The sequence below is a fragment of the Hemibagrus wyckioides genome, linkage group LG06, assembly GCF_019097595.1.
Source record: "Hemibagrus wyckioides isolate EC202008001 linkage group LG06, SWU_Hwy_1.0, whole genome shotgun sequence".
Taxonomy (NCBI): domain Eukaryota; kingdom Metazoa; phylum Chordata; class Actinopteri; order Siluriformes; family Bagridae; genus Hemibagrus; species Hemibagrus wyckioides.
In genome coordinates, this window is record NC_080715.1 from 46,171,303 (window position 1) to 46,189,888 (window position 18,586).

At 39.5% G+C, this 18,586-nt stretch overlaps 1 pseudogene; it reads right to left on the minus strand.

The window, feature by feature from the left end:
• Positions 1-1,924: 1,924 nt before the first annotated feature.
• On the minus strand, positions 1,925-17,066 carry LOC131353906 (mitogen-activated protein kinase kinase kinase 5-like; annotated as a pseudogene).
• Positions 17,067-18,586: the final 1,520 nt, after the last annotated feature.

The following is an 18,586-nucleotide window of genomic DNA, read 5'->3' on the forward strand; positions in this document are numbered from 1 at the left end:
CGATCATTGTTGCTTGCAACTATATTAATCATTTATAATCACACTCTCTGGTGTTTATAATCATTTATAATCACACTCTCTGGTGTTTATAATCATTTATAATCACACTCTGGTATTTCTAATCATTTATAATCACACTCTCGTATTTCTAATCATTTATAATCACACTCTCTGGTGTTTATAATCATTTATAATCACACTCTGGTGTTTATAATCACACACTCTGGTGTTTATAATCATTTATAATCCCACTCTCTGGTGTTTATAATCATTTATAATCACACTCTCTGGTGTTTATAATCATTTATAATCACACTCTGGTGTTTATAATCACACACTCTGGTGTTTATAATCATTTATAATCCCACTCTCTGGTGTTTATAATCATTTATAATCACACTCTCTGGTGTTTATAATCATTTATAATCACACTCTGGTGTTTATAATCATTTATAATCACACTCTCTGGTGTTTATAATCACACTCTGGTATTTATAATCATTTATAATCACACAATCTGGTGTTTATAATCATTTATAATCACACTCTCTGGTGTTTATAATCATTTATAATCACACTCTCTGGTATTTATAATCATTTATAATCACTCTCTGGTGTTTATAATCATTTATAATCACACTCTCTGGTGTTTATAAGCCATGCATAGCCATGTTATAAGATGGAATGTTGAATGTTTAGGGTTAAGAACAGTTCCTTCCCTCCTCAACCAACCTGTTTTTTTTTTCTTCCTTTAGTTTAAGCTTGCATTATTACGATCATTAATAATAATAATAATAAAAAAAAGATCCACATAATCTCAAACTCTCAAATGATTTTCAGGTCCCACTTTAATTTCACAGTTAATTCTCAGGATTGTCATGTAACAATACACAAATCATCTCATTATTTAATCCTCATTAAATAAATGACATTAAATATCAAATACAGAACAAGCTGTGCTGAATGAAAATGGTCAAAATATGAACGTTAAGCATTGAGACTGGGCTAAAGCTCTATAAAGTCAGGATTCCTACATGTTTATGTATATTGGGTTGGAGGTATGTGGTAAGAAATAGAAAAAAAAACATCATCCTACATTTCACTTGTTACAGAAATCTGGCTTTGAGAACATCTTCAAGCTTTGTTCCGTTACAGTACAGTTGGAAAGAATGTTAAGGATTATATTAGGGGAAAAACGGTATATATTTATGGCGGTTAACTCAAATATGCGACACGTTTTGTTGTGCTAAAACACAGGACCCAGTACGAAAGCTTCGAACAAGTGGCTTTATACGTCAAAAACCTAGTGTATTTACACTACACAATGTAACGGAACGTAAAAACAAAAATTCATAATACACCACAATAATAATAAAAAATATATAGTGTTAAGATTGAAAAGCTAGGTAAATGTTTAAGCCCAAGTTAACTTAAGGTAAGAAGTATGGAAATTCTGACTGAAGGATGCTGTCTGTCTTTCAGGACAAATGATCAGTCTCAGTTTGTAAACCACGAACAAGCGAATCTCCAACCTGTGTACTCTAGCCTCAGCCGTTCATTCTCTCCACAGCCTTCTGACATGTTAAATAGTGAAAGAAGGTAAATACGCTGTACATGACCCCTCAAAATGTTCTGGGTACAAGCTGATATTAAAAACCTCAGTATAAAAGTGTGTGTCCTGGCCTGCCATGAGTAACAACTCCATCCCAGATTGGGCCACACGCAAAATGGCTCGAGTATTAAAGCTCTGTCGAACTGGATATCACATAACAGAGCAGAGTAAAACATCCAGATGGAGCAGATTTATTCTCTACAGGTCAGGACACGGAGCTCGTGCCGGAGTCGTGATGCGTCTGTGTGGTGCAGGTCTGGAGCAGGTTCTCAGGGTTGTTGGTTTTTTTTTGGTCTGTAACACACACCAGAATTACGCCAAAAGTAGAAGAGACAGCAAGCTGGCCGTCTCAGCCGGGTTCTCTCTGTATTCTTTAATAGATTTCCAAAGCTTACACAGGATTCCACCCCTGAGGGGGGGGGGCGATGAAAGAGGGAAAAAGAGGGAGGGAGAAAGGGAGAGGAAGAGTAACAGAGAGAAAGAGAGGGAGTAGGAGAAAGAGAGAGAGAAACAAGTATAAAATAAGTCCATATGAAACACAGCACAGTATTACAGCAGGCTTTGACATGTTGTCAGTCCTCGAGGATTTCACACTTGTATTGAGATTGTTGTGGCTAAAAATGCTCGAGTTTGCTGCAGCTCTTTTTAAATCTTGTGATGCACGTGAATTGAGGAGGGTTTCGCCTGGGCTTTTAGTTTTAATATATAAAGTGGCTTGGATGACATTCACAGAACAAAGCTTTTTAAGCATACAGGGGGCGTGATTCAGGCACCAAGATGTTAGCAGCAGATCCTTTAAAGGATACTTTTGATAGATACTGACCACTGCAGACCGGGAACACCCCACAAGAGCTGCAGTTTTGGAGATGCTCTGATCCAGTGGTCTAGCCATCACACATCCCTTCATCAAACTCAAGCTCAAATCCTTACGCTTGTCCATTTTTCCTCCTTCTAACATCAACTTTGAGGACAAAATGTTGACTTGCTGCCTAGTATATCCCACCCACTAACAGGTGCCATGATGAGGAGATGATCAGTCTTATTCACTTCACCTCTTACAGCTCACAATGCTATGGCTGATCGGGTGTACACACACTCTAATATGAAGAAAATCAGTTCGGTTTGAAAAAAGGCTGATAAATGAGGCACATTTTGGAAAACTTACTTTAATCTCAGACTTTTCAGGTCATCCCTGGTGACACAGTGAAGGATATCGTCCAGAGTGTAGTCCCTCCGCTACGATCTGCAGTAGGAGAAATGCTAAACTCAGAATCACCGCTAAATATTGTTGTTGGTTTTTTTTAAACTTTGGTGGAAAGCATTATTTAGTGTACAAATAAAGGTGGCAGGAGATGTTACCCCCGGTCTATAGAGTCTACATCAGCTCCATGGAGCCTGAGCCATTTGAGCAGCTCAGGGTCACCCTCACTTCCCAATGAACTCGGAGTATTCACTGAGGGAGTCGTGAACATCTACAGATGAAACCCCAAACACACAAATGCTTCATTATATAATAAAATAACAAAATCACTTAGTGCTAAACTAACACACCAGCATTAAGTTTACATAATGAGGGGAAGGGGTTAGGGAGGTGTGTGTGCGTGTGTGTGTGTGTGTGTGGACTAAATCCAATAGGCTCAGAGCGACTTTTCAGTAGTTTAATCTCTCTCTCCCTCTCTTCCAAAACCTGATGTAGGATACACTGATACTCTCGTTCCTTCTCCATCAACTCCTCCAACAACCTGAAACACACACGTGTCAAGAGCACAAAAAGAATTTTATCAGTAACCAAACACTACCGTAACATTTGACCATAGCTCCATTATACTTACATAGAGACTTTAAAAGTAATTTGTTAAAGCCGTATTAAAAAACTCCACCTGCTGGTCTCAAGCTTCATGCGGCTGAGCTCCATGCTTAATGGAACGCTGCCGCGGTTTGAGACTCTGAGACGGTTGAACTGAGCGTGCTCACTCCAGATGTGGCCACCGTGTCATCGTGGGTTGGCGATGGTCGGGTTTCGGTTTTTGTTGGTGAGGCTTCCACGAGGGATGGCATCCTCATCGACTTCTTCCTGGTCGGCATGGTCACTTTCAGACGCTAAGCTGAAGTGTGGTCTGAGCTCTGAGAGAGAGAGAGAGAGAGAGAGAGAGAGAGAGAGAGAGAGAAAACTATCAACTTTTACATCAGGTTCCATTTGTGTCAGCCAAGAACAAAAATCTGAGGCTACTTTGAGCAAAAAGCACAGCAGAACCGGACAACTGACAACTTTTCATCAGTCCAGCTGACCAGTGTGTGTTGTTCTGCTTCTGCTGTAGTTCATCCAATTGTGGATGCTTTTCTGCTCGAAAGTTACTGTACATTTCCAGTCAGCTTAAACCAGTCTGGCCACTCACCTCCGACATCTGTCATCAAAAGGCATTTCTCAAGTTTATGTGCATAAAAAGTGCTCATTACGTTAAACTTGGCACAAGATAAAGACCCTTCTGATGAGAGAGGTCAGAGCAAAATGGACGAACTACTGATAATTGGATGTGATTTGTTTTTCACAACATTCTCTATAACCTCCATGTATATGTCAGTAGGACACACTGACCAGTTATGTCAGTCTCTGAAGAGCCGTAATTTTAATTTAATATCTATTCTGACCAATCAAATTCAAAATAAAGGCCAATGATCCACCAGTGAGCTCACTTCCTGAAATTTTCATGCCATGTTTTTCGCAGTAAGCTTTAAATCTTTCTGGAACAGACTCTCACCTCCTTCGATGTGAGCCGAAAGCATGAGAGCTTTGATGACTGGACACATATATTAAAAAAATATATCGTTTACCTAAACGAAGTAACCAAATTGACTGTTTGTTATTTGCTTACTTCCTGCCATAAAAAATTTGTCTTTACATGCTACACCATGCTTTAGAACCATTTTTTATTAGTGTGTTATTTTTCGTTAGCTGTTACAGCCCTGTCTGAAACCTACAGTTGCACTGCCCTCTGAAGCTATGAGAAAATACACCAGCTATTAATATTTATATCATTTTCTTTTCCCCCAAATTACAGAATATACATCCAGACAGGGTTCAGTGATGCAGTGGAGAAAGTGGAGTCGTTACCCGGCACCAGGATGGTGATGGCGGTCTGTACGGCTTTCCGGACGATGTTATCCAGAGCGAACATCCAGTGAGGTTTGATATTGTGATTCCGCAGCACTTTGTTCATCTGCAGACGCATGTGCAGTTCACACACACACACACACACACACACAGTGACAGAGGGAAATTGTCATGTTTTATACCACAGCTGTTTTGTAAATTCTTATTAATTAAAATACCACACGATTGTTACTGTTACATTTAATGTTGTTTATCTACTAAATTTAGAACACTAGTTACCCCTAAATAAGTGCTATACATACATGAGAATAAAATATCCAGACAGGACACAGTCCAATAAAAAATAATGCTAAGAGGATACAATAGTAAATAAATAATTAAATAAATAGAAAATATTTCAAATGATGGCATGAAAATGTCAAGGGAAACAAGTTTCTGTTAACTTATAGTTTATAAAATCTAATCCCTCACCGTTTCTCGTTTTTCTTTATGCTACACTATATTGCCAAAAGTTTTGGGACACCCCTCCAAATCATTGAGTTCAGGGGTTGGGCTTGGCCCATTAGTTCCAGTGAAAGGAACTCTTAATGCTTCAGCATACCAAGACATTTTGGACAATTTCATGCTCTTTGTGGGAACAGTTTGGGGATGACCGCTTCCTGTTCCAATATGACTGCACTCCAGTGCACAAAGCAAGGGCCATAAAAGACATGGATGAGAGAGTTTGGTGTGGAGGAACTTGACTGGCCTGCACAGAGTCCTGACCTCAACCCGATAGAACACCTTTGGGATGAATTAGAGCGGAGACTGTGAGACAGACCTTCTCGTCCCAACATCAGTGCCTGACCTCACAAATGTGCTTCTAGAGGAATGGTCAAAAAATTCCCTGCAACACATTCCTAAACCTTGTGGAAAGCCTTCCCAGAAGAATTGAAGCTGTTATAGCTGCAAAGGGCGGGGCCCAACTCCATTTTACATTCATGTACATGTAAAGGCAGACGTCCCAAAACTTTTGGCAGTACAGTGTAGATTTGAGAATTAAACAGATCAGAAATATAAAATCACAATCACAATGTGTGATTTTTAAAAAAATAAATAAAAAATTAAAAAAACCTGACAATTTGACAACTGAAGGTCAGATGTTGAATTGATGTTTTATCCATCCCTTAAGTTAACAATAAATTTATGAATATTTGGCTTAAATGCGCGTGTGTTTTCACGTCACTGTTCTCGCCACTAGATGGCGCTCAAGCACAATACAAAAGTCTGTGTTTTTCATTTCCATAAGCTCACAGCTGTAGAATTCAGCACATTGTGTCCAGAGCAAACCCAGATACAGTCTGCAGATCAGTCTGTTACTATCTGATTAACTGGGGTTTTTATGCAACATGGTGTAGTAGGCTATTCTAAGCTCACAGTGTAGGGGCAATGATGATATAATATATTGCATTTTACTTTTACTTACATTTGTAAAGTATTGACACATCTGTTTTATAACTGTGACGTGTCTAAGATTTTGGTCTCATGCCAGCTCTCTTATTTGACCCAAGGAAAGCAAAACCATGATCTCTTTCATACAGAAGCAAAAACAATGGATGATGTTGTGAGCTTCCGGCTGTAGTTTTAGATAAGAAATGGACCTAGAAATCGAGTCACAAGAGAATCCTTATTGTTTATTATTAACAACAACAAAAAAAGAGTCGCTATGATAATAAATATTATGGAGAAGTACTTTAGAAAGTAACGTCCTGTTTTCACTTCCCTAAATATTATGGATGTTGAATTTTCAATTGGGAATTTTTGAAATATTTTAAATAGATAAACTATACTCTGTTTAATTTAAATTGCTTCAATCTTTTAAACAGGAAGTATGTCCATAATCTCATATTTGTAGACGAATAAAGTGAGTCAGGTAGTTAATCTTACACTAGCACTGTACATGAATTAATCTCTACACCAAAGTATCCTCAAATGATCCTGAGGCATGTTCAACAGAACAGATTCATAAATACTACAAGGACACTACAGACAGCTGGGCAGTAGGGGGCATCATGGTAAACACCATTTATCCTACACAGGGTCACAGGGAGCCTGGAGCACAACCTCACACAATTTACTGCTAGTTGTTCTACAAAATCAAGGAGTGTGTTTTTTCCCCTCTTTTCTTTGAACCCTTATTGCTTCCTCCAGGCAAATATAAACTGAAAAAGTCTGGACAACAATTCTGCCTGCTCTAACAAATTTCTCTGAACATTTCACATCGCTCCTCGAGTGCCGAAGCTGAAAAAGACACTCACCGCGTCCTGGAACCCGAACAGCACCACCTGCAGCTGGCTGATGGCAGACGCTGTCGAAGTCCAGCTCCAGTTTCAGCTGCGACAGCGTGTTGGCGATGATCTTTCGGTCAGCCACTCGGACAAAATCCCCCAGGCTGGCCACCAGAGTGTAAATGTGCTCCTGCTTTAGCTTGGTCTCCTCTGCACCCTGTAGAGAAAATGTCAAGTCTTTTTGTTATCATCATCGTATCAGTAAAGTCACAGCCTTCGTATTGTGTGTATGCTCACCTGTGTGAGCGCTTTCCTGCAGGTTAGTGACTATCTTGTTTCTGTCCTCAGTAAGGATCCGGTGCAGCGTGGCCCTGCGCCGCTGTCCTTTCTCAGCATAAAGAAGCCAGGGTCCTTCTCCTCTACAGACGGTGGGCCGCTGTGGTCCTCAAACTGCTCCACCGGGATGCTAAAGAACACACTCTCTCTGTCTCTACTCACTCATGAAGGAAAACTAACCATTTCAGGTGTCAGATCAATAGCCCCTGGTTATCTCCATATCTCCTGGTTCTACTCTCTCTCTTGTTACCTGAGGAAGAGCGAGCGATGACCTTGACCTCTCTCTCACTAAGGCACTTGACACTGGGCTTGAAGTTGAAGGGTTGGTGCTCAGTTCGTTGTCTGGAGAGACGGAGTCAGATTCGCTGCTGCTGCTTGTGTCCTCAACCACCACCGGAACAGGCAGCGAAATACTGCGCATATTCTGGGTGAGATATAGCAGGGATTCAGGTCCAGTTACAGGAAGGCATTTGTATCACATACTCTTCCTCAATGTCAGTTTATTAATAAATAGTAAAGTGTAAAATATCAGACTCACCAGTTGCTGGAGTTAAAGCTAGGAAAACGCAAAGAAAGAGTTATTCTTTTAACATGCTAGAACTTTAACATAGCAAATTTAAAGGAAGCTGCTAAAACAGCCATATAGATAACATCTGAGAGAATGTTAATAAATTTCTTTACAACGTCACAGCTAATGTTAGCCACACAGCCACCAGAAGCTAACCTGACTGCATTTCTGAGAGAAACTTTTGTTCTTTGTACATTGTACAAACTACAGATCTTTGTTTACAATTTTCACTGCTAATCCTGACCTGTAGCTAACGTGTAAACCATGCTAATCTTAACCTGGAGCTAACATAAGCTAACCTGACAGGATTTCTGAGAGAATGTTCAAGTCATTTTATTCCTGTCCATTGTGCTGTAAAAAGTAAGATGACCATCACATATCACGCAGATATAATCGTCACATAAAAGTCTATACAATAAAACACATCTTGTGCACATGCACACTGCTTAAGCAATAAACACACCTGTGAAGTTGTTCCCTTGGCTTTTTCTTGCGAGACGGACGGTCAGAAAGTCGTGCATGAGCAGCTCGTTGGCTGTAGCGCAGAGGTCCGGGTCCGGCTCGAAACAGCGCAAGATGAACGCCTTGGCCTCAGCCGACATGGTGTCTGGAATTTCTGGATGGATCTTAAAATATCCCACCTACATGCACACAAACACACAAAGTTAATCTAAAGATGCACTTTATGACTCAATAAAACCCTTATTTTATGAACATATCAACAAAACCTGTAGCACATCTCAGTACAGTCACATTTCCAGCATGGGATTACGGACAGTCCCCTTTTCAGCAATACCGGCAGTCCCTACATGGCTGAGGAATGTACGGCTTAGTCTAAGGAACAGGCCAGAATTCCTATACTGGGCTTTAACTAGAGGATGAGCTTCCTGAGAGCATGAAGCCATGCCATGAAAATGTTTATTTAAATTCTCAGGATTCCTGTCTGGAAAAATACTTGTGAAGCTAGATCACCATCTTGAGACCTTTTTCCATGTTCTCAGGAAATCCTCTGATGTACTTTCAACAGTTTCACTCAGCTCAGAGACAGCGAGGCACAGAGAAGATCGAACAATGTTATCTTAATTTTATACATGTACATCTGATGAGGTGGAAGACAACATGCTCAGTTTGTTGTTGTTTTTCTAACTGGTAGTAATTTAAAAGAAGATTCCAGTGCTTTGTTGTGTTTCCACAACAAAATCTCAGCTTTATTATCTGTTATCTATATGCTCCTCTTGCATGTGCACACGGATGTGGATCTTCTTTCCCCATACACTTCATTCCTGTTTACTTTAATGACAGTTGTTTAATTGAACAGGAAAAATCACAGAGCATAACTGAAAACAACTAGCCATGCATTCTTGCATTTGGGATTCAGGCCAAGTCTCTGTGAAAGCCTGAGAAATGAACAATCGGACGTTCTCTGACCTTAAACATGGCCGCTGTGGTTCTCCCAGCTCATAAAGCGGTGGTTTCCTGTGGCCATCTCTATAATGGTACAGCCCAGTGACCAGATATCCGCTGGCTTCCCATAACCACGAGGTCCTTTGTCTATAATTTCAGGAGCCATGTACTGTAATGTTCCTGCAAAGAAAAACACACACCACAAACAACACACAGCGTCATGTTCTGTTCAGCACTTAGCTGTGAATGTCCTAGAAGACAAAAACCTGCACTGAAACACCAGAAAGTTCCAACAGACCTCAGCTCTAATGTCAGATAAACTTATTAATGTCCCTAATGCAATTTGAATCTTTCTTTAATGTGTGTGAAAGTTGAGAAGCTCTCTGGTCAGATTCAAGCATGGGACAAACACACTGCCTTTTATTCTCTCAGAGAAACCTCAGGGGGACAAACGCGTTCTCTGAAGAACAGCTCAGTCCAAATTTAGAGTGCCCCAAGGGCTAAAAAGTACCCAAATGTTTAGTAAGGGATGAAGAGGCATCAAAAAAAAAAAAAACACACAAACTTTTGTTCCAAAAAGAACTAAATGTACTCTTCTATTTATTTATTTATTTGTAATAGCACTCATTAGTTTCCCAGGCCAAAGGTTCAAGTCAGAACTTTACAGGAAGTGAGCTAGACTGTGTTGAAGATGGTTACTAAGAAGTACCTAAGACAAGATGTTTTCCACTTTTGACCTGTTTTGTTATTTATGAGGTGTGAAACTGGACACTTTTTTGTTGTTTTCTTCATTTTCACTGTAAGGGTGTACAAACATTTGCACTTATATCTATAGACAGTAGGGTGCAGTACAGTATTTACACAGATCTGAATCCACTATCTGCAGATGAACTGAATACCCTTCATCGATTAAAGATTTATGAAAAACCTCTTGTTTTAATGACATTAAGAAAAGAAGAAACCTTTTTTGGCACATGCTGTGATAGAAAAATAATCACTGTTAATGTAAAAATCCCAAAGTGTGTTATTTTCCTAAAGCACAACATCCGGAAGTGTTTTATTCCTCTTATACCCCAGCAACTGGATTAAAAGTCAATGATTACAGCGCTTTATTTAATTGAATGACGACTTGTACAGTTTATAGTTAAAAAGGAACCTAGAAAGCACAAAGTTTTCCATCCTGTGCTGGAAGGCCTACTGACACTGAAGACTGCTTTCATAAATAAATATCTCCTTAGAGAAAGATCAGGATTATTAGATGGTTTCTTTCTTCAATTAAAAGTATAATTTGTTTATTATTAGATTTTGATTTTGTGGCACATCCTGTGATTTTGCCTTGCAGACTAAACTACTGTCAGAGCTGTTATAGAAAATTATTCAGCACCTTCTCATTAATTATATATATACACTGAACAGGCATATTATGACCACCTGTCTAATATTGTGTTGGTCCCACTTTTGCCGTCAAAACAGCCCTGACCCGTCATGCACTGTGTATTCTGACTCCTTTCTATCAGAACCAGCATTAACTTCTTCAGCAGTTTGAGCAACAGTAGCATCAATGAGCCTTGGCCGCCCATGACCCTGTCACCGGTTCACCACTGTTCCTACTTTGGACCACTTTTGATAGATACTGACCACTGCAGACCGGGAACACCCCACAAGAGCTGCAGTTTTGGAGATGCTCTGATCCAGTGGTCTAGCCGTCACAATTTGGCCCTTCGTCAAACTCGCTCAAATCCTTACACTTGTCCATTTTTCCTGCTTCTAACACATCAACATTGAGGACAAAATGTTCACCTGCTGCCTAATATATCCCACCCACTAACAGGTGCCATGATGAGGAGATCATCAGTGTTATTCACCTCACCTGTCAGTGTTCATAATGTTATGCCTGATCGGTGTATATCAGTCACATAAAATATAGAAAAGAAGTTCGTTAGCATAAATTAAAATCTGAAGGTGCTCTGGATGAAAGAACCAGCTGAAGAAAGTGTATAGTGGATACTCAGTGTTAGGACTACAGTTTTATTATAGAAAACATGGAGGGTACCAGTGAAGGTCTCGGTGCAGGGGTTGATGCCAGCCAGGCGCTTTGATGTCCCAAAATCAGAGATCTTCAGAACTCCACTGTAGGTGTTTATCAGGGCGTTGTCTCCCTGCGGAGGACGGATACATTTTATACATGTATGGTGCGATGAATCATCACATGTGCATGGTGTAAAACTGAGTCATTTCTAGATATTAAACACTAGTGAAAAGGTAGTAAAGATCTGTTTCTGATGGCTTAAAAGTTACCCGTGTGAAATGATAGCAAGATGAAAGACGTGTTCTTATCAGCATGATTTCACAGAAACTGTGGCGCTGCTCCAAGAAAACCACATGAACACTCTACTTGTACGCCCAGAAAGGATCTTCCTGCAGTCGCGCTTTTAAGCAGTGCAAGAGCGCAAACAGATTACCATTTACCAGCGTGACCCTTCATACAGGATTAAGGAAAGAAATGAGGCGTGTATGATGTCATGATGTTACTCCATAACACTAAGAGCCCACGTGCTGTAGAAAATTCCCCTCTCACCACAGGACAAAGCAAGGCTTATCATCAAGGTATACAGCTGAAAATTGATGGTTATGACGCCATGTATTTTTATTGTTTCGGGCTCAGCTATAAATAGAGGACGGTCACTGGTTTCATGTGACACGCAGAAAACGTTCAAGGAAATTCCCAGCTCCAGCTCACCTAGCTAAATGTAGCACACTGATTCACTAGATACCGTGAACAACCTATCAACAGAGGGTTCTTTGTTATTACACATGACTAATATTTCAACAAGCTCAATGTTTGTTAGTTTAAATGTTAATGAACCAATAAACCCCTGCATTAATGCCGTCAAGCTACAGAAACAGCATGCAATTGTTTAAAGAGGTAGGGAAGTAAAACTCTCGCTACATGCAGTTATAGGAAAATAATCAGCGGCGTGGTGGAGTAATGCTGCAGAGTTCAACCTGAGGAGAAATATTTTCCAATAGCAGCACATTCGAAAGTGTTTTATTCCCTTTAAAATATTATTTTTCAGTATAAAAACTATTATATTTAATGTTGTGCAACATGTATACATAACATAGATAGATAATTACATGACGTTATATTATAGCAGCTAGAATAGCCAGACTCTCTTTATTTCTCTCTCTGCCAAAAAATAATAATTCAGTTTGTTGTCTATGCAAGAAACACATTCACCTCTATCAACAGAGTTTGGCTTCAGAAAGTATGACATCATTTCCAGTAAGGGAACATAGTGAACGTCAATGCTCCCTGATTTTTATGTTTTTTTTTTTTAAAGTGCAAATGTCCCATTGCACTGTAGGATTTTGGGATTGTGGGAGAGGGAGAGAGAGAGAGAGAGATGACTTCATGATAATCTCTGACTACTGAATCATCCTGACTACTGAATCGGGTTGCAAACTGAGACACTCATTTTTCCCCCAATATGAACAGTGACATGCAGCTTGGTACCTTGATGTCTCGGTGAGCGATCTGGTTATCGTGTAAGTATTTGAGCCCCTCCAGGATCTGTTTGGTGTAGAAGCCGATGGTCGGCTCGTTGTTCTTCAGCGGACCCCATTTGGATCGCAGCAGTGCTGAGAGACTGCCTGTAAACAACAACAACAACACATACAGATAGAGCTAACAAAAACAACAACTACGACAGCAAAACTAGGGGAAAAAAAGAAAATCGGAATAGGAAAAAGAGCATGTGTGCTATATATATATTCTATTATGTGTAATATTATTGTAGAATTCTCTCACATTGAAAATGGTCTCATTTTTAAAGCTTTTAAACAAAATGTCTGGGTGCACACCATCTGCACACTTCGGTCTCACCTCCTGGTACCTGCTCCATAAAAATCTTGATGAAGCCGTTTTCACTGATGGAGCCCAAATACTGCACGATGTTTTTGTGTTTCAGGTGTTTGTGTAGGGCAATCTCCTCATGCAGAGGCTGGGAGTACCTACACACACAAAATATTAGGACAGTACTACAAACCTGTTCGGATTTGACCTCTCAAGCAAGATACCGTAATTCTTCACCAGTTTGATCAACTGTTTTTGACACTGAGCTGTATTCTCAGATGCTGTAACCCAAACTCACAGGCTATCCATGGACGCTGACATTCATTACATTCAAACATGTCATGAGGGTTAAAACCCTGCACCAGATCGTACAGGCAGTGATGGCTGAAGTAAGGGCTATTTAAAGGTTATTGGAGGTGGGGATATGATATTTCACCAGATATTGTCATTACAACCTCAGCTTTAGGTTGATATACACGCAATGTTCATTTGATCAGGAAAACCTTTACAACTGCACATTCATGCGGTTATCTAATCAGATCATTGTGTAGAAGCGGCAGTGTGTTTATGGAAATTTCTGACCATTCTTCTAGAAGCACATCCGTGAGGTCAGGCACTGATGTTCGGAGAAGAAGGCCTGACTCGCAGTCTCCACTCTAATTCATCCCGAAGGTGTTCTATCAGGTTGAGGTCAGGACTCCGTGCAGGCCAGTCAAGTTCCTCCACACCCAAACTTATTAGCTTATTAGCTAGAATTAATGTTAACTAGATCCGTTCTTTCGCTAATAAATAATCAATGCACAATAAATAGTGAATGTCTACTGTCTATATATTTCTATATATAAACATGTCTTAATTTTCAGCTGCCATATTTTGAATAATAACTACTAATTCACGTACTGATGCACAGAAGCACTCAGACTTCAGCAGTGGAGCATCCACAAGAACAAACTAATCTCACCAGAGTTATACTGGGCATAAAGCAGGTCAAAACCAACATGGTAGTGAGAGAGGATGATTAGTTTCATATTAGATTAGTGATATAATGCCATACATGAGCATAGTACAGTATAGTGTCCCAGATCTCAGGACTGAAGCGTGATTAGAGCAAATGAATTCCACTCTCATGTTTACCTTCCGATTACACACAGTGAAGTTAGTTAAAATCAGACAACCTCAATTTTTGGCCATATAAAAAAAAACATGGTAAGACATGATTAGCCTTTCTGTTTTTTTCATAGAAAAATTCACTGATGTCTGATTTTAGGGGACATTAGAGAGGGAGGACGAATATTTGAGAGTGATTAGTTTCATCCTCTTACATTTCCTAGTATGGTACGATTGATGAGTATAGTACAGAACAGTAGCTCTGATTTCAGCTTTGTAGTGTGATTGCAGTAAAAATAATCACACCCTGCGCGTCTTGACCGCCCAATCACACACTGTGAATTCGGACAATGTCCATTTTTTGGCCAAAAACAGTAAGGGGTTAGTCTCAGTGTTTAAACAGAAAAATTCAGTTATCAGATTTTCACCAAATTCATACTGTGCATTAGGGAGGTGAAGACAAACACATGAGTGTGATTAGTTTCATCCTCTTACACTCTCAGGCTGTGATATAGTACAGTACAATATACACCAACCAGGCATAACATTATGACCTCCTGCCTAATATTGTGTTGCTCCCCTTTTGCTGACCCGCCATGCACTGTGTATTCTGGACACCTTTCTATCAGAACCAGCATTAACTTCTTCAGCAATTTGAGCAACAGTAGCTCGTCTGTTGGATCGGATCACACGGTCCTGCCTTCGCTCCCCACGTGCATCAATGAGCCTTGGCCGCCCATGACCCTGTAACCGCTTCACCACTGTTCCTTCCTTGGACCACTTTTAATAGATACTGACCACTGACCTCAAGGAAGTGTGGTCAGGGACCTCATCAAGACCAGCATCGGAGTGTGATTAACCTCATCACTACTATGTGTGAAATCCAGCAATTTCTGAAACACTCAAATCAGCCTATCTGTCTCCAACCTCCACAACATGGTTATCTATGCAATAATAGATAATAGAAGCTCTGTAGCTGCAGGATTTTCTGCACTGTGCTGCTGCTGCATGATTGTACAACTGGATAAATGCATAATAGAGCAGGTGATCTTTGCTGCATTACAATAAAGCAACAGGCAAAAGAGACACGTGTTTGCTTTATGTGACCCTTTATTATCCTTACAAATGAGAACCAAGAGAAATAAATAGCAAGATAAAGGGAAATGAAGTTAGACAAATAAAAGGCTCATTTCTCTAATTGCACCTGCTCGCTTCCTTTCCTCATGTCTTTCTTCCTGTGACAAAATGAGGGAAGGATGTGAGGATGTGAGGATGTGAGGGTGGGATGTGAACAGAAAAGAAATCAACATCAAGCCAGAATTCTGCGAGGAAAGCATCCGTGTAGCGTTATAGAGAATTAATTAATTCATTAATAATGATGATACTCATTGTTGCGGCTGAAACATCTAGCAATAAATATATTCAAAGATGACGATAAATGAAGCGATAAATTTTAAATGATAAAAGCTGCAAGGGTATAAATGAATAACTGAATAAAAGGTAATAAAAGGGAGCGCAGCAGCAGATCAGTAAGGAAAATGTCATGCATTTCTGTCATTATGACGATATTTAGTGCTCACAAAGAGAGCTTAAAGCCTGCACACACACACACACACACACACACACACCCTACTGCCAACCTTCATGAGAGCACTTTAGGGTACTGTCAGTGTTGTTGCCTCCCACTAAAAGTAATTACATAACAGGAAGAGGAAGCTTACACAATCTCACGCTACGCACATCTACCAGATCTTTTTGAGAATTTTTTTTTGTCTAGAATCAGAAATAAACTGAAGTGTTCACGCCGTACAGAGACGGCCTCAAACTGCTGAGTCACATTAATACTCATCATTATCTCGTCTCTGGTTACAGCATAAACAAGACCAGGACAATAGATGTAAAAGGCCAGACGCATATCAGGAGAGGAAACATCCCACATCAGGGCTTCACAAAAAAAAGAAATAAATAATAATAATCACATGTATGTGACAGAAATTTGTGTCTGAGTGCAAATGTGTGTGTGTGTTTGTGTGTGGACACAGCTCGGAATCAGCAGACAAACTTGTTAGCAGAACTGAAACATGAGGAAAACCTCTCAGAAGTTCATCCCGTTTATCAGAAAAGACGTTTCCTTCGGAGAAAAACCTCCATGTCCATGTCTGAAAATGTTTTGCAATAGGGGAAACATTAAAAAAAAAGTGGAACTAGGTTTGATTTATTTATTTCAACCTAATTTAAAAAAAAAAGTTACACAGTTATATTATTTTATTGTTATTACAGTCATTTTATTATAAAATATTTTATTATATTATTTTATTGTTATTAGGGTCATTTATTATAAAATATTTTATTATATTACTTTGTTATTAGAGTCATTTTATTATTTTAATATAAAATATTTTATTATATTTTATTGTTATTAGAGTCATTTTATTATTTTAATATAAAATATTTTATTTTATTTTATTTTATTGTTATTAGACTCATTTAAATCTCAGACACATTATGCTTATTTATAAATATATATTTTTAATACAGTAAATTACACAATTTCCAACAGCACCATTTCACACCATTGTGAAAGTGTGTCATTATGCAAACCCACCCACTCACCCAAACACACACACACATACTTTCTTGCTACAGGTGAAGTGAGCCCTGTGTCCTACCTGCTGTCCCGCTCAGGAATCTCCTTGATGGCCAGTCGCACCTGGTTACTGAGGTCACGACCTGCATAGACGATGCCAAGCGTGCCTTTACCCAGAATCACCCTCTCTCCACGCTCATGCGTATTCGTAGTCATACTACACAGACACACACAATCACATGTGAGTGAGATTTTCATTTTAAGGTTAATACACAATCCAAAGATTGAAGTTTTATTCATATATGTTTGAAGAAATTGTAGCACAACAAGCACGCACACATACACACACACACACACACACACGTCATGATTGAAAAAATGCCTCATCATTGTTGCTATTTATTAACCACACAACAGGCGGAATCCACCAGCAAGAATTTGTATAAATAAATGGATTACTGAATGAATAAGAGTGTGTGTGTGTGTGTGTGTGTGCTGTGTGCTCACACCTCTAAAAAGTTTCAGAGTCACACTCTGTCTCATCTGGACCTTTCCAGGTTTCTTTTTCAGTCAAGACTGTTCACCAGCTCCACAGAACCTGCAATACAAGAAGTGAATTAAACACGCCAAACAAAAGTCAGTCGCTTTTTCTACCTTGGCTTGATTTTGCTTAGCAAAGTGTACACACACACACACACCTTTTTGCAGTGTATCTCGGTGCAAGAAGTATATCTGGAAGTCTTCGGAGTTGTTCCAATACATAGAGGAAAGAGCTGCTGCTCATCAAACTTTGGAAATGCTGCATGAGAGAGAGAGAAGTGAGGAAGAGAGAGAAAAGAAAGAGAAAAGGGAGAAAGACAGACAGAGACAAAGACATGTGAGAGAGAGAAGAGAGAGAGAAAAGAGATAGCATTAAATACAGCAGTCCTCTAACATGTTTATAGAAATTCCACACCATTAGCTTTGGGGGTTAATTTGTATGTCCTGTAAATACTCTTGTGACCTTGGCCCTGTTTGGATCAATTCCAAACTCTAATATTTCTCTGCTGGTTAGAACACAGACAGATGGACAGATGGACACAGACATAATGCTTCCATCGCCGCAGTAAAAACAATAGAGTGTCTGATCTTATCTGGAAATGTCTGGTGTGGCTGCAGGGTTTCATTCCAACCAAGCAGAAGCCACACCTCTACTGAGAGCCTGTATAACAGGTGGAATTGGATGAGTCTCCTTTGGGAATAAGATCAGACACAGCTGCATTAGACGCTCTGTGATTCTGATACAGCGAGGTGTCGATGCACTCAGGGACTTTTTATAAAGCACATGTTCCACTTCATCACATTAAAAACAGGTAAGAAGAAACAGTGAAGGAGAAATTCTTTTCTGTGGAAGGGAGTCTCCAGTGTCAGAGCTCTCTAAAATTATATATAAATTATAATTTCTAACTAACTAAAATATTTTCACATCAAATGTACGATACATAAATAAAAAACAAGTCACTGCATTTTAACCCTTTTAACACTTTGTTTTGAAATGCAATCGTTGAGGTACAAGAGGACGCATTGATATAGTTCCTCTGCTTGCCTGCTCTCTCTTTCTTACACACACACACACACACACACACACAGTTACAGTCACAGACACAAGGAGAACTATGCAGTCAACAAAGACCTCACTATTGCACTTCACCCAACACTCAAGGGACTTTCCTTTTGGTACTGTGTGTGTATGTGTGT